Consider the following 9,476-nt stretch of genomic DNA (forward strand, 5'->3'; position numbering starts at 1 on the left):
TTTTAAATTAGTGACCCCCCATGCTGCTGTAACGGCTCTAATTGAATTTCTGCTATATACCCTTTGTTGGTGAAAGGGTAGAAAATAAAGCGGCCTCAATCAAAAGACTGAGGCCAGGCGGTTCCCAACGCCTTAACTTAAAAATCTTAAAAAAAATATTTAAAAAAATCTTAAAAACTTAAAAAATCTTAAATCTTCAAAAAATTTTAAAAAAAAAAAAAAAAATCTTAAAAATCTTAAAAATATCTTAAAAAAAAAAAATTAAAATAAAATGTCTAAAAGCCAATAAATAATTAATTAACAAATTTTATAAATAATTAAAAGTGACTAAAAGCTAAAATAAATCAAATAAAATGACTAAAAGTTAATAAATAAATTAATTAATCCTACAAATAATTAAAATAAAATAAAATCTCATATAAAACCCTAAAATTAAATAAATGCAATAAATTAAACACAGAAATAACTAAACCTCACATAAAAAGTGCAAATCATACAAAAGAACCGCTACAACATGTAAAATGAAAAAACTGAAACAACAAAAACCACTAGACGCCAATCATACAACCTGCCTGTCAGTTAGGAACACAAACAACAAGCAGAAAACGAAACCTACCCCAACACCAACAACAGACGCAACAGGTGGTGACTCAGCATCCTAAGGGAGAGGAAAGAGAAAAGAGAGAGCGAGGTCAAAATGGCTGCCCCCATACGCAATGACAAGACAAATCAGCAGCAAACACCAAAGCAAGTATACACACATACAACAACAAAGCTCGCCTCTGACACAAACACAACACCAATGCCCAATGCCCTTGAAAAAATTTCGAGTCTCCCTTGCACCGAAATTCTTTTCATTGGGGCAATACTGAAAAGTGGAACAAGGCAAATGTCCACCAAGCCCAGCGCCAAACTCCCATGAGCACCTTCTGCATCAGCAGCTATGCAACAACAATCAACAACAACAACACTAATGCCAGACGCCAGCTAATACTTGAGCCAGACACCCCTGGCCAATTAGTAGCCAATAATATGCTAGTCCGCCTTGATGACTCACCGCTAAATATGACTTTTACCTTGGTTGACCTCAACGACGCCTTTGTCTCACAATGCCCCTCCCCTCTAATGCAGAGCTGCTGGAGAAACAGCCCAAAATGCCTCCTATGCTACCCTGCCTATTGACTCTTCATGTTACGAAGCTCTCATCACCAAAAAAACGCCCATTGCCCACATCTACCAGCCCTAAAAATGGAAAATTACCTGCAGCCTAACTTTGAGCCTCTTATTACCAAAGAACGCACCCAGCTGCAACAAAGATGCACCTGGGCAATGGTGGCACGGAGGAAGAATACCTTGCCGGCATTTTTTCTCCCTATGCCTCAATTTCAAAATAATCTGCTGCCAATCCTGATGAGAGAACTGGGCAATCCCGTCCGTCTCTATCAGGCTAGCTCCTCCTGAAGAATGGCCTCAACGGATCACTGCAAACACAATGGATAGTTACCTTAAAGTCAAATCCTCCTTAGAAGCCAATAAATACGCATATTTTACTCACCAGTCTAGATGGGAGCGTGGTGCCAGGTATGCCATTCTAAACCTGCACCATTCTACCCCTGCCGAAGCTCTATTAAGAAAAATCTAAATGAGCTGGGATTCAATACAAAATACATCAGATGTCTCAAAAACTTTAAAACAAACACAATGACATCCTTAAAATTAAAGTCCTGGGCAGCCAAGAGGTCCGCATCGGAGGTGGCCACCGAGCCACATACAGGGGATGTGCATACTTTAAGGCCGAGCTGGCCAAATTCATCACCAATCAGCATCCATCTCAGCAAAATAAGTCGCATCAGCATGAAAAAAGAAGAGAAACAATGCATGAGAAACTGTTACAATCATCTAAAGCCCATAAAAACTCACCTGAAATCCAATTTCAGTCATCAGCAGCATTTTGTCCAGCATCTCGTCCTGCATCATGTCCATCGTCTCGCCCAGTTTCCTGTTCGTCCAATCCATCTGAAAATAAAACAAATCTAATTATAAAATCAATAACAAATTACAAAAACTTACCTGACAGTCAGCAGCCATTTGCAGCATCTTGTCCATCGTCAAATCCACCGTATCGTCCAGCAAGTCCATCTGCAACAGCATTACCTGAAAATAAACAAAAACTAAATTCCAAATCACCTAAAAAAGTCAAAAATTCACCTGTTAATCCACGTCAGTCAGCAGCAGCACCGCCTGCGAGTCCTAGTGCAGCGTCTGGGCAATCATCTGCCCATCTCGTCCTCTGCAAGCACCTGTACCTGGAAAAAAACACAAATCGTTAGAAAACTCACCCAAAATCACACAAACTTACCTGCAAATCGTCTCCAGTCATCAGCAGCATCATCTGGTCCTCCTGGTCCTCAAGCAGCGGCTACACCTGAAAATAAAAAAATATCAACAAAGAATCGATCTAAAAAACAATAAACTTATCTAAAAGCCAGCTGCAGTCTCTCATCTACAACAGCCCCTCATGCATCGCCTGGCAGCTGCCCCATTGGGTCCAATAAATGCGCCTGCACCTGAAAGAAAACAAAAGATGTCACAAAAAGTCAACAAATCTACACAACACTTACCGGAAAATTATTTGCCGACAGCAGCAACCCCTATATATACACCGGACGTACCTGAAAACGGAGAAAAAACTAAAATTAATACAACCACAATTATTTACAAAACTAACAATCAATTATACTATATACATATAATATCAATTATACCAACACGCGGCCACACTGGTGGCAGGTACTGACCTGAAACCAAAAATAAACACAAATCAGTTAACGAATATTTACCTGCTAGAATTACCTGTCTGGCAGCAACATCATTTAAAATGAAAAACCATCCGTTCTGCAAATTCGCCAGCAACAAAATCTGGCCAACGCCGCCAGCAATCCTCGTATCAACAGTTTTACACTGTCATCGCAGTGTCATCGCAGAAGACTCCACCGATGACAATCTCGCAATGTTCCTGAAAAATATTTAAAATTAATTTTAATATGATCTATGTTAATTATAATTATTGTCAATATTCAAATATACTTACCTAAAATTCATATTGTTTACAAATAAACAGCGGATGTCGCTTTCCCTTTCTAGCTCCCATGCGGATACCCCGCCATCAGCAACATATCGATTACCAATCGATAGGCCATCATCATTTTCGAGAATCATCGATATGCCTGCCAACACTAGCTTCCTAATTCGCCAATACTGGCTCAGTGGCGGCATTTTTTCGCCGTCCCACAAATAATTGACTAATCTCTTCAATCAACAATCCTTTATGTTTTAAAACAATGTTCTTATCGCTAGGCCCTAATCTATATTAACTCATATATAATTATATATATAACTTGACTTTTCTCACAAATTTCTTAAATTAAAATTCCCCGCCAAATCGATACTTATCGATTCTCCCTCTCGCCCATCTCAATTGGAAACTTTCCAAACCCTCATCTCAATTGCAGCTAGTGCTTAACAAGCCCAAAATTTGAGTGTTTAGCAAATACTGGCTGAAAACACTATTTTCTCCTTATTAAGTTAGCCCCTTATGACACTAATTTTTTCTATGACACGATATATATCGAGTAACTTTAAATTAAATTTTCTTATTGAAAAAAAATTTATATTTGCCCAAATCTAATGCTAAAATATCCTTAAACTACTCATTCTTACTATAAAAAAAATCCCTAAAAGCTAACTTAATCTAAATATGTTAAAATCTAATGTTAAATGTAATATTCTGTTTGTAGTTATATATATCTATTGTTAGAAATTAAGCTAGTATATAATTTATTTTTTTTTTACCCCCCATGCTGCTGTAACGGCTCTAATTGAATTTCTGCTTTTGAATTTCTACCCTTTGTTGGTGAAAGGGTAGAAAATAAAGCGGCCTCAATCAAAAGACTGAGGCCAGGCGGTTCCCAACGCCTTATCTTAAAAATCTTAAAAAAAATATTTAAAAAAATCTTAAAACTTAAAAAATCTTAAATCTTCAAAAAATCTTAAAAAATAAAAAATCTTAAAAATCTTAAAAATATCTTAAAAATAAAAAATTAAAATAAAATGCTAAAAGCCAATAAATAATTAATTAACAAATTCTATAAATAATTAAAAGTGACTAAAAGCTAAAATAAATCAAATAAAATGACTAAAAGTTAATAAATAAATTAATTAATCCTACAAATAATTAAAATAAAATAAAATCTCATATAAAACACTAAAAGTTCAATAAATGCAATAAATTAAACACAGAAATAACTAAACCTCACATAAAAAGTGCAAATCATACAAAAGAACCGCTACAACATGTAAAATGAAAAAACTGAAACAACAAAAACCACTAGACGCCAATCATACAACCTGCCTGTCAGTTAGGAACACAAACAACAAGCAGAAAACGAAACCTACCCCAACACCAACAACAGGCGCAACAGGTGCTGACTCAGCATCCTAAGGGAGAGGAAAGAGAGAGCGAGGTCAAAATGGCTGCCCCCATACGCAATGACAAGACAAATCAGCAGCAAACACCAAAGCAAGTATACACACATACAACAACAAAGCTCGCCTCTGACACAAACACAACACCAATGCCCAATGCCCTTGAAAAAAATTTCGAGTCTCCCTTGCACCGAAATTCTTTTCATTGGGGCAATACTGAAAAGTGGAACAAGGCAAATGTCCACCAAGCCCAGCGCCAAACTCCCATGAGCACCTTCTGCATCAGCAGCTATGCAACAACAATCAACAACAACAACACTAATGCCAGACGCCAGCTACTACTTGAGCCAGACACCCCTGGCCAATTAGTAGCCAATAATATGCTAGTCCGCCTTGATGACTCACCGTTAAATATGACTTTTACCTTGGTTGACCTCAACGACGCCTTTGTCTCACAATGCCCCTCCCCTCTAATGCAGAGCTGTTGGAGAAACAGCCCAAAATGCCTCCTATGCTACCCTGCCTATTGACTCTTCATGTTACGAAGCCTCTCATCACCAAAAACACGCCCATTGCCCACACCTACCAGCCCTAAAAATGGAAAATTACCTGCAGCCTAACTTTGAGCCTCTTATTACCAAAGAACGCACCCAGCTGCAACAAAGATGCACCTGGGCAATGGTGGCACGGAGGAAGAATACCTTGCCGGCATTTTTTCTCCCTATGCCTCAATTTCAAAATAATCTGCTGCCAATCCTGATGAGAGAACTGGGCAATCCCGTCCGTCTCTATCAGCTAGCTCGGCTGAAGAATGGCCTCAGACGGATCACTGCAAACACAATGGATAGTTACCTTAAAGTCAAATCCTCCTTAGAAGCCAATAAATACGCATATTTTACTCACCAGTCTAGATGGGAGCGTGGTGCCAGGTATGCCATTCTAAACCTGCACCATTCTACCCCTGCCGAAGCTCTATTAAGAAAAATCTAAATGAGCTGGGATTCAATACAAAATACATCAGATGTCTCAAAAACTTTAAAACAAACAGATAACAAACAAAATTAAAGTCCTGGGCAGCCAAGAGGTCCGCATCGGAGGTGGCCACCGAACCACATACAGGGGATGTGCATACTTTAAGGCCGAGCTGGCCAAATTATTTACCGATCAGCATCCATCTCAGCAAAACAAGTCGCATCAGCATGAAAAAGAAGAGAAACAATGCATGAGAAACTGTTACAATCATCTAAAGCCCATAAAAACTCACCTGAAATCCAATTGCAGTCATCAGCAGCATTTTGTCCAGCATCTCGTCGTGCATCATGTCCATCGTCTCGCCCAGTTTCCTGTTCGTCCAATCCATCTGAAAATAAAACAAATCTAATTATAAAATCAATAACAAATTACAAAAACTTACCTGACAGTCAGCAGCCATTTGCAGCATCTTGTCCATCGTCAAATCCACCGTATCGTCCAGCAAGTCCATCTGCTACAGCATTACCTGAAAATAAACAAAAACTAAATTCCAAATCACCTAAAAAAGTCAAAAATTCACCTGTTAATCCACGTCAGTCAGCAGCAGCACCGCCTGCGAGTCCTAGTGCAGCGTCTGGGCAATCATCTGCCCATCTCGTCCTCTGCAAGCGCCTGTACCTGGAAAAAAACACAAATCGTTAGAAAACTCACCCAAAAATCATACAAACTTACCTGCAAATCGTCTCCAGTCATCAGCAGCATCATCTGGTCCTCCTGGTCCTCAAGCAGCGGCTACACCTGAAAATAAAAAAATATCAACAAAGAATCGATCTAAAAAACAATAAACTTATCTAAAAGCCAGCTGCAGTCTCTCATCTACTACAGCCCCTCATGCATCGCCTGGCAGCTGCCCCATTGGGTCCAATAAATGCGCCTACACCTGAAAGAAAACAAAAGATGTCACAAAAAGTCAACAAATCTACACAACACTTACCGGAAAATTATTTGCCGACAGCAGCAACCCCTATATATACACCGGACGTACCTGAAAACGGAGAAAAAACTAAAATTAATACAACCACAATTATTTACAAACTAACAATCAATTATACTTACCAAAAACCAACACGCGGCCACACTGGTGGCCAGGTACTGACCTGAAACCAAAAATAAACACAAATCAGTTAACGAATATTTACCTGCTAGAATTACCTGTCTGGCAGCAACATCATTTAAAATGAAAAACCATCCGTTCTGCAAAATTCGCCAGCAACAAAATCTGGCCAACGCCGCCAGCAATCCTCGTATCAACAGTTTTACACTGTCATCGCAGTGTCATCGCAGAAGACTCCACCGATGACAATCTCGCAATGTTCCTGAAAAATATTTAAAATTAATTTTAATATGATCTATGTTAATTATAATTATTGTCAATATTCAAATATACTTACCTAAAATTCATATTGTTTACAAATAAACAGCGGATGTCGCTTTCCCTTTCTAGCTCCCATGCGGATACCCCGCCATCAGCAACATATCGATTACCAATCGATAGGCCATCATCATTTTCGAGAATCATCGATATGCCTGCCAACACTAGCTTCCTAATTCGCCAATACTGGCTCAGTGTCGGCATTTTTTCGCCGTCCCACAAATAATTGACTAATCTCTTCAATCAACAATCCTTTATGTTTTAAAACAATGTTCTTATCGCTAGGCCCTAATCTATATTAACTCATATATAATTATATATATAACTTGACTTTTCTCACAAATTTCTTAAAATTAAAATTCCCCGCCAAATCGATACTTATCGATTCTCCCTCTCGCCCATCTCAATTGGAAACTTTCCAAACCCTCATCTCAATTACAGTTAGTGCTTAACAAGCCCAAAATTTGAGTGTTTAGCAAATACTGGCTGAAAACACTATTTTCTCCTTATTAAGTTAGCCCCTTATGACACTAATTTTTTCTATGACACGATATATATCGAGTAACTTTAAATTAAATTTTCTTATTGAAAAAAAATTTATATTTGCCCAAATCTAATGCTAAAATATCCTTAAACTACTCATTCTTACTGTAAAAAAAATCCCTAAAAGCTAACTTAATCTAAATATGTTAAAATCTAATATTAAATGTAATATTCTGTTTGTAGTTATATATATCTATTGTTAGAAATTAAGCTAGTATATAATTTATTTTTAGTGACCCCCCATGCTGCTGTAACGGCTCTAATTGAATTTCTGCTTTTGAATTTCTACCCTTTGTTGGTGAAAGGGTAGAAAATAAAGCGGCCTCAATCAAAAGACTGAGGCCAGGCGGTTCCCAACGCCTTATCTTAAAAATCTTAAAAAAAATATTTAAAAAAATCTTAAAAACTTAAAAAATCTTAAATCTTCAAAAAATCTTAAAAAATAAAAAAAAAAATCTAAAAATTCTAAAAATATCTTAAAAATAAAAAATTAAAATAAAATGTCTAAAAGCCAATAAATAATTAATTAACAAATTCTATAAATAATTAAAAGTGACTAAAAGCTAAAATAAATCAAATAAAATGACTAAAAGTTAATAAATAAATTAATTAATCCTACAAATAATTAAAATAAAATAAAATCTCATATAAAACACTAAAAGTTCAATAAATGCAATAAATTAAACACAGAAATAACTAAACCTCACATAAAAAGTGCAAATCATACAAAAGAACCGCTACAACATGTAAAATGAAAAAACTGAAACAACAAAAACCACTAGACGCCAATCATACAACCTGCCTGTCAGTTAGGAACACAAACAACAAGCAGAAAACGAAACCTACCCCAACACCAACAACAGGCGCAACAGGTGGTGACTCAGCATCCTAAGGGAGAGGAAAGAGAGAGCGATGTCAAAATGGCTGCCCCCATACGCAATGACAAGACAAATCAGCAGCAAACACCAAAGCAAGTATACACACATACAACAACAAAGCTCGCCTCTGACACAAACACAACACCAATGCCCAATGCCCTTGAAAAAAATTTCGAGTCTCCCTTGCACCGAAATTCTTTTCATTGTGGCAATACTGAAAAGTGGAACAAGGCAAATGTCCACCAAGCCCAGCGCCAAACTCCCATGAGCACCTTCTGCATCAGCAGCTATGCAACAACAATCAACAACAACAACACTAATGCCAGACGCCAGCTACTACTTGAGCCAGACACCCCTGCCCAATTAGTAGCCAATAATATGCTAGTCCGCCTTGATGACTCACCGTTAAATATGACTTTTACCTTGGTTGACCTCAACGACGCCTTTGTCTCACAATGCCCCTCCCCTCTAATGCCAGAGCTGTTGGAGAAACAGCCCAAAATGCCTCCTATGCTACCCTGCCTATTGACTCTTCATGTTACGAAGCCTCTCATCACCAAAAAAACGCCCATTGCCCACATCTACCAGCCCTAAAAATGGAAAATTACCTGCAGCCTAACTTTGAGCCTCTTATTACCAAAGAACGCACCCAGCTGCAACAAAGATGCACCTGGGCAATGGTGGCACGGAGGAAGAATACCTTGCCGGCATTTTTTCTCCCTATGCCTCAATTTCAAAATAATCTGCTGCCAATCCTGATGAGAGAACTGGGCACAATGGATAGTTACCTTAAAGTCAAATCCTCCTTAGAAGCCAATAAATACGCATATTTTACTCACCAGTCTAGATGGGAGCGTGGTGCCAGGTATGCCATTCTAAACCTTCACCATTCTACCCCTGCCGAAGCTATTAAGAAAAATCTAAATGAGCTGGGATTCAATACAAAATACATCAGATGTCTCAAAAACTTTAAAACAAACAGATAACAAACACAATGACATCCTTAAAATTAAAGTCCTGGGCAACCAAGAGGTCCGCATCGGAGGTGGCCACCGAGCCACATACAGGGGATGTGCATACTTTAAGGCCGAGCTGGCCAAATTCATCACCGATCATAAAAAAGTCAAAAATTCACCTGTTAATCCACGTCAGTCAGCAGCAGCACC

General features: G+C 38.1%; 2 long non-coding RNA genes across 2 annotated transcripts; both read right to left on the bottom strand.

The window, feature by feature from the left end:
• Nucleotides 1–1,953: 1,953 nt before the first annotated feature.
• On the bottom strand, nt 1,954–2,283 carry LOC124461101. The gene is made up of 3 exons (XR_006954937.1): nt 2,209–2,283; nt 2,071–2,154; nt 1,954–2,016 (listed from the first exon to the last, which is right to left on the bottom strand). It is a non-coding gene; the product is annotated as an uncharacterized LOC124461101 (long non-coding RNA).
• A 4,155-nt stretch (nt 2,284–6,438) lies between these two features.
• On the bottom strand, nt 6,439–6,832 carry LOC124461097. The gene is made up of 3 exons (XR_006954934.1): nt 6,670–6,832; nt 6,574–6,614; nt 6,439–6,502 (listed from the first exon to the last, which is right to left on the bottom strand). It is a non-coding gene; the product is annotated as an uncharacterized LOC124461097 (long non-coding RNA).
• Between the last annotated feature and the right edge of the window lie 2,644 nt (nt 6,833–9,476).

The sequence above is a fragment of the Drosophila willistoni genome, unplaced genomic scaffold (assembly GCF_018902025.1).
Source record: "Drosophila willistoni isolate 14030-0811.24 unplaced genomic scaffold, UCI_dwil_1.1 Seg208, whole genome shotgun sequence".
In the NCBI taxonomy this organism is placed as follows: domain Eukaryota; kingdom Metazoa; phylum Arthropoda; class Insecta; order Diptera; family Drosophilidae; genus Drosophila; species Drosophila willistoni.